Source organism: Eurosta solidaginis, chromosome 4, assembly GCF_040869045.1.
Source record: "Eurosta solidaginis isolate ZX-2024a chromosome 4, ASM4086904v1, whole genome shotgun sequence".
Lineage (NCBI taxonomy): Eukaryota > Metazoa > Arthropoda > Insecta > Diptera > Tephritidae > Eurosta > Eurosta solidaginis.
The window spans coordinates 206,109,935-206,126,718 of NC_090322.1; the positions used below are offsets into that span (position 1 = coordinate 206,109,935).

At 34.5% G+C, this 16,784-nt stretch overlaps 2 protein-coding genes across 2 annotated transcripts in view; both read right to left on the reverse strand.

Moving 5' to 3' along the window:
- The window catches only part of LOC137250922 (uncharacterized), a 149,911-nt gene that overhangs the window by 22,133 nt on the left and 110,994 nt on the right, over positions 1-16,784 (reverse strand). The window lies entirely within an intron of this gene.
- The window catches only part of LOC137248763 (putative trypsin-6), a 497,034-nt gene continuing 488,766 nt past the window's right edge, over positions 8,517-16,784 (reverse strand). The window contains exon 5 of the mRNA XM_067779668.1: positions 8,517-8,555. The gene's annotated coding sequence lies outside the window, so the exon portion shown is untranslated. The remainder of the gene's footprint in view (positions 8,556-16,784) is intronic.

Sequence of the window (16,784 nt, forward strand, 5' to 3'; positions counted from 1 at the left end):
CACAGGAGCGAGCTGGCGAGCAAAAGGAACCGTTAAGTTGGTTCGAAGGCGAAAAGGTTAATGTATGTTTGGCATTTGTTATGTCATGTATAATGCGAAATGGCAAAAGCTGTGCGCAAACTTTGTTGAATGAATAGTAGCAACAACAAGAACAACAACCACAATAGCTACAATAACAATTGCTTGTAGTTGCAAATTAAAAGATGCCGAGGACAAGTTCGATAGGAGAAAAAAACATGCTAGTATAGAAAAATTGATTCACGTCTCTGAGTTATGCTTTGCTCTTAGTTTTTTTTTATTTCTGCTTGAGCTTTTGCCAAATTAATACCAAAGTTTAATAGTAAGTTTATTGATACTTAATGACATGTTCGTCGTAAATTGCCTTTAGTTAACTTAAAAATATTCCTTCAGCAGGACATAATAAATCGTCTATCAAACGCTTTTTCTTATAGAAAAGAAAAAATCAAAACATGTACTATATTAAAAATTTCTTGTGACATATTGCAAACTTGTTCGAAAAGTTTTTTAATTAATCCCTTTGCTTAATAATTTTAGCCTTTCATTTAGTAAAATTAAGCTTTGTTATTCCTAATTGGTTTTTAGACATAGTGAAGAAAATTCCAAGGAAATAAAGGAAAAAGTTTCAAAAGTCAATCAGAATACCCTCAAACAATGTAGCCAGCAAAAACTCATAGTTCAGTGGCCTTATCGTTGCCTACTGTCACTTAAAAATCTTTTAGGATTTAGAAGAAGGTAAGACTCCTGAATAATTGATTTCTATAGCATTGGAAAAAAGGGCTGAGAACCAAATTGTTTTGTTTGAGTAGCCAGCACTGTAATTTTGACCTTAACCATGCACGCAACCGAAACTTAAACCCTAGCTTTTTCCTTTATCGTAAACGTAGCTGTAACCTTAACTGTTTTCGAGGCCGCACCCATCGCTGGGTATAAGCGATAAATTCACACAACCGTGACAGTAACCATAATAATGACTGTAGCCGCAAGCACAACTTGCAGAAAAAGTGTGCTGCATTATACAAAATAGCTGCAACCCTAGCCGTAACCGTGAAAGTAAAACTACTCTCACTCTAAAAGTGGCCATTGTTAAAACAGAGAACTAGCAGCAGCAGTTAGCCCAAACCCCAGCAATCGTAGGCGAAAATGTCGTTTTAGCTTTCATCTCGAGCGCAAACTAAACCCGTAGCCGTAACTACACCTGTAACCGTAATCCAAACCACAGCCAATCAGGGGAGTCCAAAAGGTTCTCTTTAGGACACTAAAGTTATTCAATAAAAACTAATAAAAAGAGTCAGTATTAGACCCCCGAATCAAAATCCACAGTTTCTAGAATTTTCGTCTGTCTGTTTGTAATCGCATCACTCAGGAACCACTGCACATAATTGAGTGCAAATTTAACTCCCTACATATTAGGATACATTTCAAACCCGTTAGACCCCCAGGGTCTTGACGATATTATCATTAACCATTGTGTCAATACAACATAAACGGATATGTTTTCAATATTTCAAATGCGAATATAATCTTTTCTAATTTTGTAGAATATTCAAACCTCTTGTATTCCTGTAAGTATCAAATAGCATTAATTTTCAAAAACAAGATAAATATTTGGAATATTTTATGGGCGTGGCAGGCGTTTTTATACCTTTCATGAACATGAAATGGTATATTAACTATGGTCCGATGTTTGTAACGTTAAGAAATATAGAAGATAGACTCACCATTAAGTATACCGAATTGATCAGGCAACGAACTGAGTTGATATAGCCATGTCCGTCTCTCCGTCCGTCCGTCTGTCTGTTGGACGCAAACTAGGGCCTCAAATTTGGAAATATCTCAATGAAATTTGGCACAAGAATGTATTTTTGTATTATATTAGACAATTTTCGGATCCGGCAGGATCGAACCACTATAACATATATCTCCCATACAACCGATCGTTCAGATAAGACGATTTTTGCAATTCCTGCCACAATTTAGAAAGTGTGAACGTGAAACTCGGTGATATATATTCCAATATATCATAGAAGATTTCATGAAAAAATCATTTCGATCGGAGGTATATATAATATATATCTCATACAACCGATCGTTCAGGTAGTAAAATTTTTGGCCATTTCTCCCTTAACTTCAAAATAAAAACGTGAAACTTGGTGATATATATTCTAATATATCATAGAAGATTTCCTGTAAAAATCATTTCGATCGGAGCTATATATAATATATATCCTAAACAACCGATCGTTCAGATAAGGGGGTTTTTGCCATTTTTTATTTTATATTTATCTTAAAAATCGTTTAGGTATGTACATCTGTTCATTGTATATTTCTTATCTTATACATCCGATTATTTGGAGATTACGAACGAGATAAGATTATTGTTCAGCCCCATTCATGAAAGGTATGAAGTCTTCGGCACAGCCAAAGAGAGTCCCGTCCTTATTTGTTTGACTTAAACCCTATTCTTAGTACGTTCTTACAGAAAACCAAGAAAATGGTAGAAAAAGCGTTTCTCGTGTTATGATGCTTTTAATATTTGGGTTATATATTCGGAGCTTTATAGGAAGGAACGTCTTTTCATGCCAGTGATTGAAGAAGTTTCTAATTCAGTAATTGAACAGGGAAAGGAATATACCTTACATAACGATCCCGCAGGTCTGGAAAATCATCGAATAGGTACAACGTCAATTAGAAATTTAGGGGAATACTTAACCAGTCAGCAGAAAAAAAAAAATGTTGATGCATTCCATATGCACATCGGAAAATGTTGCAAATACAAAACTTCTTGCCAGGCTTATGATTTTCAGTCTACATATTTAATTTGCCGCTTAATCACATTCAAAGGATAAAAAAAAAATGAAAATAATTTTTTATTATAAAGCAAGTTTTTATACTTCCTGTGTTTAGTTTGTACCCTGTTTGGACAAATATGTCTGAAATACTCTTGGGGCATATATGCCCCACCTTAAAATGCCATTATTTACACAACGAATATAAAGTACCTATGGTTATCCAAAAATGTAAAAGTCGTAGCGAAAGAACTAAACATTGTTCAAAATGAACGCAGCATCCAGAAAACTAATATTTTCTTTGCTGTGCAAAAACCTTTTTCCACAAATATATATTTGTTTTTAAGTAATTTTCATTTGAGCAGCAAAATGTCCTATCTGACTTTTTAACTAAATTATACTGAGCTTAGAGCATAAAACTCATTGGAGTACGCAATTGGACTATTCATCAGTTATTGGGAGTTTTCATATTATTAGAAGTTTACAATATTGTTGTCAAAACGGTTTTTTCGCTCTCCTGAAAAACTGTGAATAGAGGGAATTGAAAATAAGCCTACGAAATATATCGAGATTTTGATGGTGTATTGGCAAACTTGACCCTAATTGGGAAATGAATATGCCCTAATGGGTTAAGTCCCATGTACAGACCCTTGCTTGTGACAGTGTTATTAATCTGAGACCTTAAGGAGAACGTCGCTACTTCTTAATTTTCAAATGAACATCCTTACGTATTATGTCTTATTAGCAATTTTTTGTTATATAGGTCCTCCGTTTTTCTTTGTTTTTATTAAAGCAATTTTGTTGCTGAAATTATTTTATTCCTTACTCCATTTGTTTTTATACTCAGTTGAGCAGAGCTCACAGAGTATATTAACTTTGATTGGATAATGGTTGGTTGTACAGGTATAAAGGAATCCAGATAGATATAGACTTCCATATATCAAAATCATCAGTATCGAAAAAAAATTTGATTGAGTCATGTCCGTCCGTCCGTCCGTTAACACGATAACTTGAGTAAATTTTGCGGTATCGTGATGAAATTTGGTATGTATGTTCCCGGGCACTCATCTTAGATCGCTGAACGATATCGGACTATAACCACGCCCACTTTTTTGATATCGAAAATTTCGAAAAATCGAAAAAGTGCGATAATTCATTACGAAAGACGGATAAAGCGATGAAACTTGGTGGGTGAGTTGAACTTAAGACGCAGAATAGAAAATTAGTAAAATTTTGGACAATGGGCATGGCACCGCCCACTTTTAAAAGAAGGTAATTTAGAAGTTTTGCAAGCTGTAATTTGGCAGGAGTTGAAGATATCATGATGAAATTTGGGAAGAAAATTACACCTATTACTATATGTATGCTTAATAAAAATAAGCAAAATCGGAGAACGACCACACCCAATTTAAACAAACATTTTTTTAAAGTCAAATTTAAAAAAAAAGGTAATATATTGACAGTATATAAGTAAATTATGTCAACATTCAACTACAGTAATGATATGGTGCAACAAAATACAAAAATAAAAGAAAATTTCAAAATGGGCGTGGTTCCGCCCTTTTTCATTTAATTTGTCTAGGATACTTTTCATGCCATAAGTCGAACAAAAATTTACAAATCCTTGTGAAATTTGGTAGGGACTTAGACTATAGGACGATAACTGTTTTCTGTGAAAATGGACGAAATCGGTTGAAGCCACTCCCAGTTTTTATACACAGTCGTCCGTCTGTCCTTCCGCTCGGCCGTTAACACGATAACCTGAGCAAAAATCGACACATCTTTACTAAACTCAGTTCACGTACTTATCTGAACTCACTTTGTATTGGTATAAAAAATGGCCGAAATCCGACGATGACCACGCCCACTTTTTCGATATCGAAAATTACGAAAAATAAAAAAAAAATGTCATAATTCTATACCAAATACGAAAAAAGGGATGAAGCATGGTAATTGGATTGGTTTATTCACGCAAAATATAACTTTAGAAAAAAACTTTGTAAAATGGGTGTGACACCTACCATATTAAGAAGAAGAAAATAAAAAGTTCTGCAGGGCGAAATCAATAACCCTTGGAATCTCGGCAGGAATAATGTTCATGGTATTACATATATAAATAAATTAGCGGTACCCGACAGATGATGGTCTGTTCCGTTCCACATTTTGTTCGATATCTCGAAAACGTCTTCACATATAAATCTAAAGGCCACTCCCTTTTAAAATCCTCATTAATACCTTTAATTTGATACCCATATCGTACAAACACATTCTAGAGTCACCCCTGGTCCACCTTTATGGCGATATCTCGAAAAGACATCCACCTATAGAACGAAGGCCCACTTTCTTTTAAAGTACACTTTATCACCTTTCGTTTGATACCCATATTGTACAAACGCATTCTAGAGTCACCCCTGGTCCACCTTTATGAGATATCTCGCAAAGGGGTCCAACTATAGAACTAAGGGCCACTCCCTTTTAAAATACTCATTAAAACCATTCATTTGATACACATATCGTACAAACACATTCTATAGTCACCCCTGGTCCACCTTTATGGCGATATCTCGAAAAGGCGTCCACCTATGGAACTAAGGCCCACGCCCTTTTAAAATACATATTAAAACCTTTCGTTTGATACCCATATTGTACAATCGCATTCTAGAGTTACCCTGATCCACCTTTATGGCGATATCTCGAAAAGGCGTCCACCTATAGAACGAATACCCATTTTCTTTTAAAGTACTCTTTATCACCTTTCGTTTGATACCCATATTGTACAAACGCATTCTAGAGTCACCCGTGGTCCACCTTTATGGGATATCTCGCAAAGGCGTCCAACTATAGAACTAAGGCCACTCCCTTTTAAAATACTCATTAAAACCATTCATTTGATACACATATCGTACAAACACATTCTATAGTCACCCCTGGTCCACCTTTATGGCGATATCTCGAAAAGGCTTCCACCTATAGAACTAAGGCCCACTCCCTTTTAAAATACTCATTAATACCTTTCGTTTGATACCCATATTGTACAAACGCATTCTAGAGTTACCCCTGATCCACCTTTATGGTGATATCTCGAAAAGGCATCCACCTATAGAACGAAGGCCCACTTTCTTTTAAAGTGCTCTTTATCACCTTTCGTTTGATACCCATATCGTACTAACAAATTCTACAGTCAACCTCGGTCCACCTTTATGGCGATATCCCTAAATGGCGTCCACCTATAGAACTATGGCCCACTCCCTCTTTAAATACTCTTTAATACCTTCCATTTGATACACATGTCATACAAACACATTCCAGGGTTACCCTAGGTTCATTTTCCTACGTGGTGATTTGCCGTTATTTTGTCTCCATAGCTCTCAACTGAGTATGTAATGTACACCCAAACTTAGCCTTCCTTACTTGTTCTTTATATTTCTCAACCATGCTGATTATCTTCACAGAAATTAATCAAGCTTTACAACTGAAACAAGTAAGGGTGTCTGAGTTCGCGTATAACCGAACATTATATATTCGGAGTGAGCTTCAATTGTACATTTCATTTCAGATAAATTACCTTTCTACATAACACGTGGTACCGCCCATTTAAAAAAAAAAATGTCTTCAAATCTCTTCTTAAAATAAACCTAGTTTTAGTGAAACATCATTGATACAAAACAATTTTCGCTAAGATATAGCTTATTATTCTGATCTACGATCTTTTGAAACATATTTTATATAAAAGTGGCTGTGTTCTTCTACCGATCGCTTCCATTTTTACAAGAATTATTTCCTGCTATGTGAAAATGTGTACCCAATTTTAATACGATCCAATAATTTTTCTTCGAGGTATGGTCAAAGAAAATTGCTTGGTCATAAAAGGGGCGGTGCCACGCCCATTTTCAAAAATTTGATTTTATTCCTATTTTTTCTTATGATTCCAGTTGGCAAAAGAAATATTATTGATATAAAGCTCTTTTTTGTAAAGGTATAGCTTATTTTGTTCATCCACCACCCCTTTAAAAATCTTTTATATAAAAGTGGGGGTGGTCCTTAACCGATTTCGTTAATTTTTCGTCGAAGCATTCAATATAGTAAACGCAACCTCTCTGTCGAATTTGTTTACGATGGGTTTAACGTTTTTTATTCATGATTAATAATATCGGCAAAATTGATTTTATTACAAGTGAGCGATGCCACGCCCATTTCCAAAAATTTTTAAAATTTTTATCAAGAGTTTTGATATCAGTCCATACATAAAATTTTAACATTCTAGGTGTCTTATTTACTAAAAAATTAGGTTTTTTGTGTTTTCCAAAATTTTATTTATACAAAAAGTGGGCGTGGTATCATCCGATTTTACTCATTTTGAATACCAATCTATTCTGGGTCCCGATAAGCCCGTATATCAAATTTGGTGAAGATATCTGAAAATTTTCTCAAGCTATCGTGTTAACGGACGGACAGACATGGCTAAATCAAATTTTTTTTCAATACTGATGATTTTGATATATGGAAGTCTATATCTATCTCGATTCCTTTGTACCTGTACAACCAACCGTTATGTTACCAAAGTTAATGTACTATGTGTGCAAAGCACGCTGGGTATAAAAATTTGGCGTTGAGCTTCAGCTTATGCGGCTGTAAGTAATCGATGGAAAACCATTATATTTGCGGCTTTGTAAGTAAGTAAATTCGCCAGATTTGTTATTGCACGTATTTTCTTGTGTAAGTTTTCGCTAACGATGTGAATTTGTATGATGCGTCTACTTTTGGTTTATCAAAAATTAATTTTACTTCATAGATGTGACATATTTGTATGCAAAATAATTTATGAGGTGCGTCATTGAACTTTATTTTAGCACTTTGTGAATATTAGTGTGAAAATGAATGTACGTGATATTCGTGGGGGAAAAAGACAGAGGCGTAAGTTTGATTTGAAAATAATTTGAAGATATGTACGTTATAATAAAATTCAATGGCATACTTAAAATAAATGTCATATAATATGTTATTCTGTTTGAGCTATTGTGAAAAATATTTTGCGGTATATTTATGAAAAAAATTATCACGATGGCGGGCTGTGTCTTTTTGGCCATGCATGTCTGCTTGAACCTAAAGCTGAAAACGTGAAACTTTAGTGGATGCTTACTTATTAAAGTCATCATCAAAGAAATTTTCTCAAAATTATAGAAAGTCCCCTTAAGGTGGTTTGGTGCTGAAATTAAAAGCCTAAAAATGAAGGGTGGTACTTTTTTATAAAGGCACCACTGTCTTATCATGTTCCATACAAATATAAATTGAAACCAAATAATATCAAAAGTTTGGTCTATACTGATGCCAAATGTCATAAACTTAATCAAAAACATTTCAGTATCAATATGGTGCAAACGTAAACGCACAAGGAAGACGTATTTAAGAGTATAATAGAATTAGCCATCACGTACGCTGCTGAGGTAGGCACAGTAAAAAGATCATAATATCACATATGCCCCAGAATAGACATTTAGTCAAACTTTTTTAATCATAAATAAATAAAATATGATAAACTTGGTTGACACCTTGAACCTGAGTAGCTCTTGCAGCCATACGCATTAATATTATAAACATATACATATAAATTTATAAACATTAGTACAAAATAAGGACACTAGGACTAGTTAAGGACGAGTATAATACAAACTACTTACTTACTGTCATTGAAGTGAGCCTCAGTTTACTTTTTTACCAACAGCTGCGGTGTTGGTCGAAGTTAAATTTCTAAAAATATAAAGCACCTTGTTAGCAAAAAAAATTAAAAAAAAATATAAGTTAAACGATTTTATTAAAAACAATAATTACATTAAGTAATAATAATATATTATATTATTGATAGTCATAAGAAAGACCAACTTAACCTTAATCAAGTTATGCTACGTCTCACATTTTTAGAAATTTCACGCGCCCCACAATTTTATTTAATTGTCTGACCAACGCCCTAGATTGATGAGGAATATGATGACTAGTACCTAGGACCTACCTAATTATTTTCTAGCTTTTAATATAATTATTACTTAATGTAAGTACTTTTTTTTTTTTTCAGTAAAAGCGTTTAACTTAAAAATTTTTTTTTATTATTTTACTTTCAAGTTTTTAGTCTTTATTTAATTGCCTATTATTCCTCATTCTATCTAGTTCATTTAGTGGCTCACTATTACAAGGTTTCTTTCCTAACAATTTGTTACAATATAAGTCCTCAATACATAATCCTTCCAAAGACTTTACTCGACTCAGCGCCTCGTGTGCTTGTCCCTCCTCGAAATCCAAAGTATTTTGATGTCACTTCTACAGGACTGTGTGTAATATTTGTTCCAAATATGAGCCAAATTGGACCACAAATACGAGTATTTTTAATATATCGATCCTTGTGCGGGAGTTTTTTCACAAAGCCTTTTCTATTCCCGTATTTAATACGTGTTCCAAATATGAGCCTAATCGGATCAAAAATATGATTTTTTTGAATATATCGATCCTTGCGCCACTTGGCGGCGACTTTTTTCATATTTCGCTTTCTATTCATTCCGAATCGGACCACATATACGATTTTTTGAAATATTTCGATCAATGCACCACCTAACAAAGTTTTTTCGTATTATTGCATTGTCATCGGGTTCTATATTCTAAATTTCAAGATTGTAGCTTATCGGGAAGCTACTTAAATTTTAATTATAAAATTCGTAAACAACGGCTGCACAGAGTCAAGCTAAGTAAAACCGTTTAAAAAAAGTAAACAATGAACATTCTATCAAATATCCCTATAATAAAAAATCATTTGAATATTGTTTTTAAAGAGTGACATAAATGTTATAAAAGAGACGAATATAGAAGCTTATTTAAAAGTTAAAAATGACTAGAGTTCGCCCAAAGGTTGAAATTCAATCACTAAAAACGGCTCTTTGCTTTCCTTTAAATTATTTCTCTACATTTCCTTTTTTTCCTTCTTTTCTCTTCATTTCCCTTTCCTTTCGTCTCTTTCCGCTTTCTTTACTTTTCTTTTCTTTTCTTTTCTTTCCTTTTCTTTGCTTTTCTTTCTCTCGCTCTAGCAGACTTGTATTGAAAGTGACTTTTCTTTGCTGTCAAAAAATCTACAACTAACTATAGAGCCTATGTTAATTTACTAAAATTACGAGCTATAGTATTTATAAAAACATTTTGCTTAGAAAATAGACAAAAAGGGAATATTTCTTTAGCAATTTGAAAACCCACAAACTAGTATGGATACACTTTTTGACCTTATGCAGCTTAGAAGAATGTAGGAAGGAAATTGTATTAAGATGAATGAATTACCTTTGTTAAATCACTAATTGAGAACGAACATATGTAGAGTACTTTTTCATGCATGTACGTTTTACAACTTTCGGAACAGGGATGTTAAAATATTTGTCACTTTCGCTTTATGTTATTAAATTTTTGTAAATTTTTTATATAGAGAACAGAACAAAAAAAAAGAGATCGGCACTTTATATAAGGATACAAAACGTTACGTTCTATGCGGTCTGCATGAGATAGCTATGATTAAGAATCAATTATCTGAGTAATACGTAAGTATTTGATGCAATTAGAAGCTTTTATCTGTTAATATGGGACAGAAATAACGAACACACCCTTATCTGAACAATTGGTTTGTACGGGATGCATACTATATATACCACCGATCTATAAGACTTTTTTCAGACAACAATATATACTGCGTCAAATATTAATAGTTTCGATACGTCACTATGACACCTAGTAATAAAGGCTGGACAACAAAAGGACCAAGGCAAACAGTTTAAGGAGAACAAGTAAGGAATGCTAAGTTCGGGTGTAACCGAATATTACATACTCAGTTGAGAGCTATGGAGACAAAATACGGGAAAATCACCATGTAGGAAAATGAACCTAGGGTAAACCTGGGATGTATTTGCATGACATGTGTATCAAATGGAAGGTATTAAAGAGTATTTTAAGAGGGAGTGGGCCATAGTTCTATAGGTGGAAGTCATTTAGGGATGCCATAAACGTGGACCAGGGCTGAATCTAGAATTTATTTGTACGATATGGGTATGAAATGAAAGGTGTTAATGAGTATTTTAAAAGGGAGTGGGCCTTAGTTCTATAGGTGGACGCCTTTTCGAGATATCGCCGTAAAGGTGGACCAGGGGTGACTATAATATTTTTGAACGATATGGGTATCAAATTAAAGGTATTAATGAGGGTTTTAAAAGGGAGTGGTCGTAGTTGCTTATGTGAAGGCATTTTCGGGATATCGACCAAAATGTGGACCAGGCTATACCAGAACATCATCTGTCGGGTACCGCTAATTTATTTATATATGTAATAACACGAACCGTATTCCTGACAAGATTCCAAGGGCTTTAGGTTTCGCCCTACAGAACTTTTTCATTTTCTTCTACATATTATGATAGGTCTGACAACCATTTTACAAAGATTTTTCTAAAGTTATATTTTGCCTCAATAAACCAATCCAATTACCGCGTTTCATCCCTTTTTTCGTATTTGGTATAGAATTATGGCATTTTTTTCATTTTTCGTAATTTTCGATATCGAAAAAGTGGGCGTGATCATAGTCGGATTTCGGCCATTTTGTATACCAATACAAAGTGAGTTCAGATAAGTACGAGAACTGAGTTTAGTAAAGATATATCGATTTTTGCTCAGGTTATCGTGTTAACGGCCGAGCGGAAGGACAGACGGACGACTGTGTATAAAAACTGGGCGTGGCTTTAACTGATTTCGCCCTTTTTCACAGAAAACAGTTATCGTCCTAGAATCTAAGCTCCTACCAAATTTCCCAAGGACTGGTAAATTTTTGTTCGACTTATGGCATTAAAAGTATCCTAGACAAATTAAATGAAAAAGGGCGGAGCCACGCCCATTTTGAAATTTTCTTTTACTTTTGTATTTTGGTGCACCATATCATTACAGGATTTGAATGTTGACATAATTTACTTATATACTATAAAGAAATAAACTTTTTTTTAATTTGTCTTAAAAAAACTTTTTTTTAAAGTGGGCGTGGTCGTTTTTTGATTTTGTAATTTTTATTAAGCATACATATAGTAATAGCAGTAACGTTCCTGCCAAATTTTATCATGATATCTTCAACGACTGCCAAATTACAGCTTGCAAATCTTTTAAATTACCTTCTTTTAAAAGTGGGCGGTGCCACGCCCATTGTCCAAAATTTTACTAAATTTCTATTCTGCGTCATAAGTTCAACTCTGACACGCTGACGTAATTTCATCAAGATATCGCAAAAGCTGATGAACTCGTTTGCGTTCAAATAGACAGACCCGACATCGTTTAATCAACTCAGATCGTCATCCTGATCGATTCGGTATACTTGGTGTATCTATCTCTTCTCCTTTAAAGACTTATTTTTGATATTTGCGATTTACGTGTTTTTTTTAATAGTTTTTTTTATTATTTTCTTTAAATAAACGTATAAGAAAAAACACTTACATCAAAAATGTTGTCTTTTTTATAGATAACTTAAATTATTTGACAAACTGTTCATTGCTTTGACAAAAAAAGTGACGAACGAATAGCGGTGGCAAAAAACGATGAACGAGTTTCTACCGTGATGACGGCCGTAATATTTTATGCGCTGCCGTTATATTACGTTACGCTGAAATTCACCGTCTTCTCAGTTTCCACATAATTACTTTTACACTGCAAAATTTTTGACAACATACTCTACCGCTATGTAACGACCGCTATATAGCGGCACTGCTTTCGAGGAAACCAAACTTTAAGACAGTGAAAAATTGTGAACAGTGAACCCAATAACTCAAAATCGAAAAAACTTCTCGCTCAAGCTTCTGACTGTTTATTAAAATTAGTATTGTTTCTTTAAAGTAACTGATATTGTACATTTTTAAAGGAAAAGTTATTTGATGCTTTTGCAGTTAATATATTTTTTGCTTGGAAATTGATACATTTTTTTCTAAGCACGCGGCAACACTCCCTCCGATGGCATCTTCGTTGAGTTGATTGACCAAAATGATATAAAATTGCGGTAGCGTTGTATTTGGAAAATATTATGAATAAGAAAAAAATGAAATTCTTGCTTTGAACTTTTAACGCAAAAGAGTTTTGAAGAACATGAATATTTAAGAGGATAAAATTTAAAGATGAAAGGAGATATAAAACGTAAATGTTGGAAAAAGAGATAACAGCAAATTGCAAATTAAATTATTGGTAAAACAAAGTGGTGATGAAAAACTGATACCGTTCTTCGACTTTAGACACACAGTCGGTTGAAAACGTTTGATTTCAACCAACGCACAAACATATGCTCACAAATTAAAAGAGCGTGATTTTCGGTTGCCAAGAGAAATTTTCCTCCTCATGTGCCTAGTCAGACCCAAACAGACCACGAGCGTCACTCACTAAATGTAGCTTGATCGCCTGGGTAAAATTTGCTATTTAGGCGTTTAAAGCAAATCAAATTTTCCACAACTTCTTCCTCCCAACTCAATAGAAAACAATGTGCTTCAAAGCCAATATTAAAAATTGAGGATAAAACTATAAGACATACCATACGTTTTTTCTAAGAAAGGATCGTCCACAACTGCAGCCAACTGCTGCCATAGCGATATTCCTAGATCTCTACGACCCTCAGTTCAAGTTTTAGTACTCCAAATAAATGATAGCTGCGGTACTGCGTTCGCAGCGACAAAGCTATTATGAGTTTTATTAGTCATAAACCCTCAAAAGTATGCAACACGTTTTGCTGTTTGATATGAGTTTAAGTTCTAAATTTATGACTGCATTTATGTTAAACTGACTTGTTGAGTTGTGTGAAAGTAAGTAATTTTAGAAAATTGGTTTTCAACCATTATGTACATATATGTAGTCAGAAATACAAGTTCTTATAGCTTAAGCAAGAGCGAAAATTAAGTCATTATTGTTAAGGACTTACAAATAAAATATGCATACAGATGCGCTACGTGTGACCGGCTAGATACTCACGTAAGCCAGAGAATGGCACAAGGAAATCTTTTTAATAAAACAAGATACTTACAGGAATATTATTTAGATTTTGCTCAAATAATTTTTATAGATCCAATTACAAACTTGGGGCTGTTTTTTATGAATGATGGTATAAATAAAGTATTCCTCTATCATGCAGTGGCATATTAACGACGGGACCGAGTATTCCTCTCTCCCAACCTACCGCCGCTCCTAACACCGTAGGTTTCCAGCAAGCCTGTACAAACTACTGGTAGGAATGGCGATCTGCCTCGGAAAGGAAGGACGCTGCTGCGTGGGCTTTTACTCTGTGTACGGGCGCTGCAACACGTGGTATATTGTAGCGTTATCGTAAGCCGAAAAAAAAGAAAGCGCCTATTAAAGGGAAAAACGTGAGGCAGAACGGTGTGAGTCGTGGTAGCTTCAGATGCTGTCTCATAGGACACTTAACATCTTTTTGTCGACTGCAAAGCAGCATTTAGAAGCAGAAGAAAGAGAAGACCTCGACTGAGTTGGGAAAGACAAGTGAAGGAAGATTTGACCTCACTTGCCGCTCCCAATCGGTGTCCGTTATCGTGAAACGGGGATAACTGGAGTGACCAGATCGCTTAGGCAATAAAACGCTAACTAATGATGATGACGTAAGACGATGTGTTACTAACTTACTGCAAATTCCGAATCTCTTCAGGTGAGGGACTTTAAAATCTTTAAAGTTACTTAGGGCTGTTGTGTTTCTTCAGGTTCGAAAAGTGTTTTACGTCTGACAATACCATTAGCTCACAATGCTGATATGGGTGACCTTGTTATTCTTGGAATCAGAACCTACAACAGGCAATAAATTTGTCAATCTTTGCTTGTAAGGGTTGTTCGTTCATTTAGGTATGGTGGACAACGACGTGCTACGTTTACTAGGCTATAATATCCTTAAATAAATTAATTTTGTTGTGAACGCGTGCAGACCCTTTTTGTCTGCCATTTTGGAGACGAACGTCGCTTTTTTACTTCCTTTATATTAACTTCTTTTTATAGTTTTCCGCGAATTTCAGTACGAAATTGGGGAATTTTGCAATCCCTTTCTGAATAACTTTTCTTGGAGTAAGATTCTTGAAAATTGGAACATACTTTTTTTGAGTTTTAAGTATTTTTCCGGCAGTATTAAGTATGGAAACTTTGAAAATACATACATAGCCTAAGGGCCGTTTTCTCTAGGAGGCAGTGATGACGATATTTAGATATTAAGAAAATCCATTAGAAAATATTTTAGCTTGCGATCGATACTTGAGTAGTTTCTAATTGAAAGAGAATTTTGAAGTCTCACCTTTGGTTCAGGGCACCTTGAGAACGCGACAAAAATAGAAACGACTCCGCTAGATGGCGCTCGAGTGGAGATAATAAAAAAAATACAATGTCCTAGAAAACCAGATGCTTAAATTTGGGACGTTTTTCAATCCCAACGGAATAAAGTACCTATTAAAAACGTTCCCCTCGGGGGTAGGGGAACCCATCGATCAATTTTCATGACACTTGATATTGAGAAAGACTTCCTTTAGAGAAAATGCATCGAACATTTTTTGCCGTAAATACAAACATGTTTATCGTGTCGATCCAAAGATATGCACATCTCTCAGACTGCCAGATTACTGCAGCGTTTTTCAGTCGAAATTACTGCCGTGAAGAAAACAGACGAAATTCTGGAGGAAGCGTGCTTAAGCTGCAGTCGCGTCAATATATATATTGATAGTCAGGCTGCAATTAAGGCAATAATCTCACAGAGTACTTCAACAAAAAGTGTTCTGGAATGCAAAGAAGCATTGAAAAAACTTCTTTCAAGCCGGGCCGTACATCTGTACTTGGTTCCCAGTCATAAAGAATTAGAAGGTAGTGATAAGATCAACCATGAGTTGGCATAATAGAGTGCAGCACTCGCTGAATCGATGGTAGACGTCCCAATCCGCCTGAAAGAATTCAAATGGAGACAGTAGTTGCATATGATCCATCAAGCAGAAAAGGCGTGTACAGAAGTGCGTTGCTGCGGAATTTCTAAGTTCTTGTGCAAACGCTATGATCTAAGACTCACACATTGGCTCTGAGGATAGAAGACTTGAGGCTCACAATAGGCATACTAACTGCTATGTGAGGTCCTTATTGACCTTATTGTTTAAAATATTGTAAAGTTTTATTATAAGTACCAAAGAAAGTATTTTACAATGCTTTATTTATAACGTAGTTATTTAATTCACTTTTTCGCTGCCTCAAGGTCAAAAAAGAAAAGAATGGAATTTTCCCCTAAAAGAATATTTGAACTAAATACATATCGAAAATAATCTCAAGGAAGAAAACGAAAATTTGTGTACGCAGTAAGCATCACATGATTTAACATGAGCATCACATGCTATAACATTTGATGTGTCACTGTTGTTATATTGTTTATTTCAACTAATTTTCTAATACTCTTCGACCCTTTTGTAGTAGACGTTCTAGCATGAATTAAGTCACAAGGCCTATTTTATATGTGTAAGCCTTTAGTTCGAGCTGAAATGGGCTCCTGCTTTTCTCTGATATGTAAATTTTTGAAACATTGGTTATAAAGCTATTTTACATGTATAAATGTATACTTAAGTATTCAAATGCTACTAAATTAGTATAGTCTCATAAATCATGCTACAAAATGTTAGAAATGCCAACAGATGAGGTAAATAATATAGGAAGTAAGTACTTATACACTACTCTGAAAAAGGGAACAACTAGGAGTGAATGCCTACATAATAAAGTCATTATCACAACAGATAGTTATAAATCAACATTTATATACGAAATATTATTCATTCACATAATTGCGTATGGGGATTTGTGTGTTTAATCGTAGTCATAAAACAACAAATTGCCATAAGTGTTGAACGGAAATTATCGTAAAATCCAAATGCTGCTGGCGCCTAACTACGTGTGCTTTATGCCAATTTGATAAATTTTTTG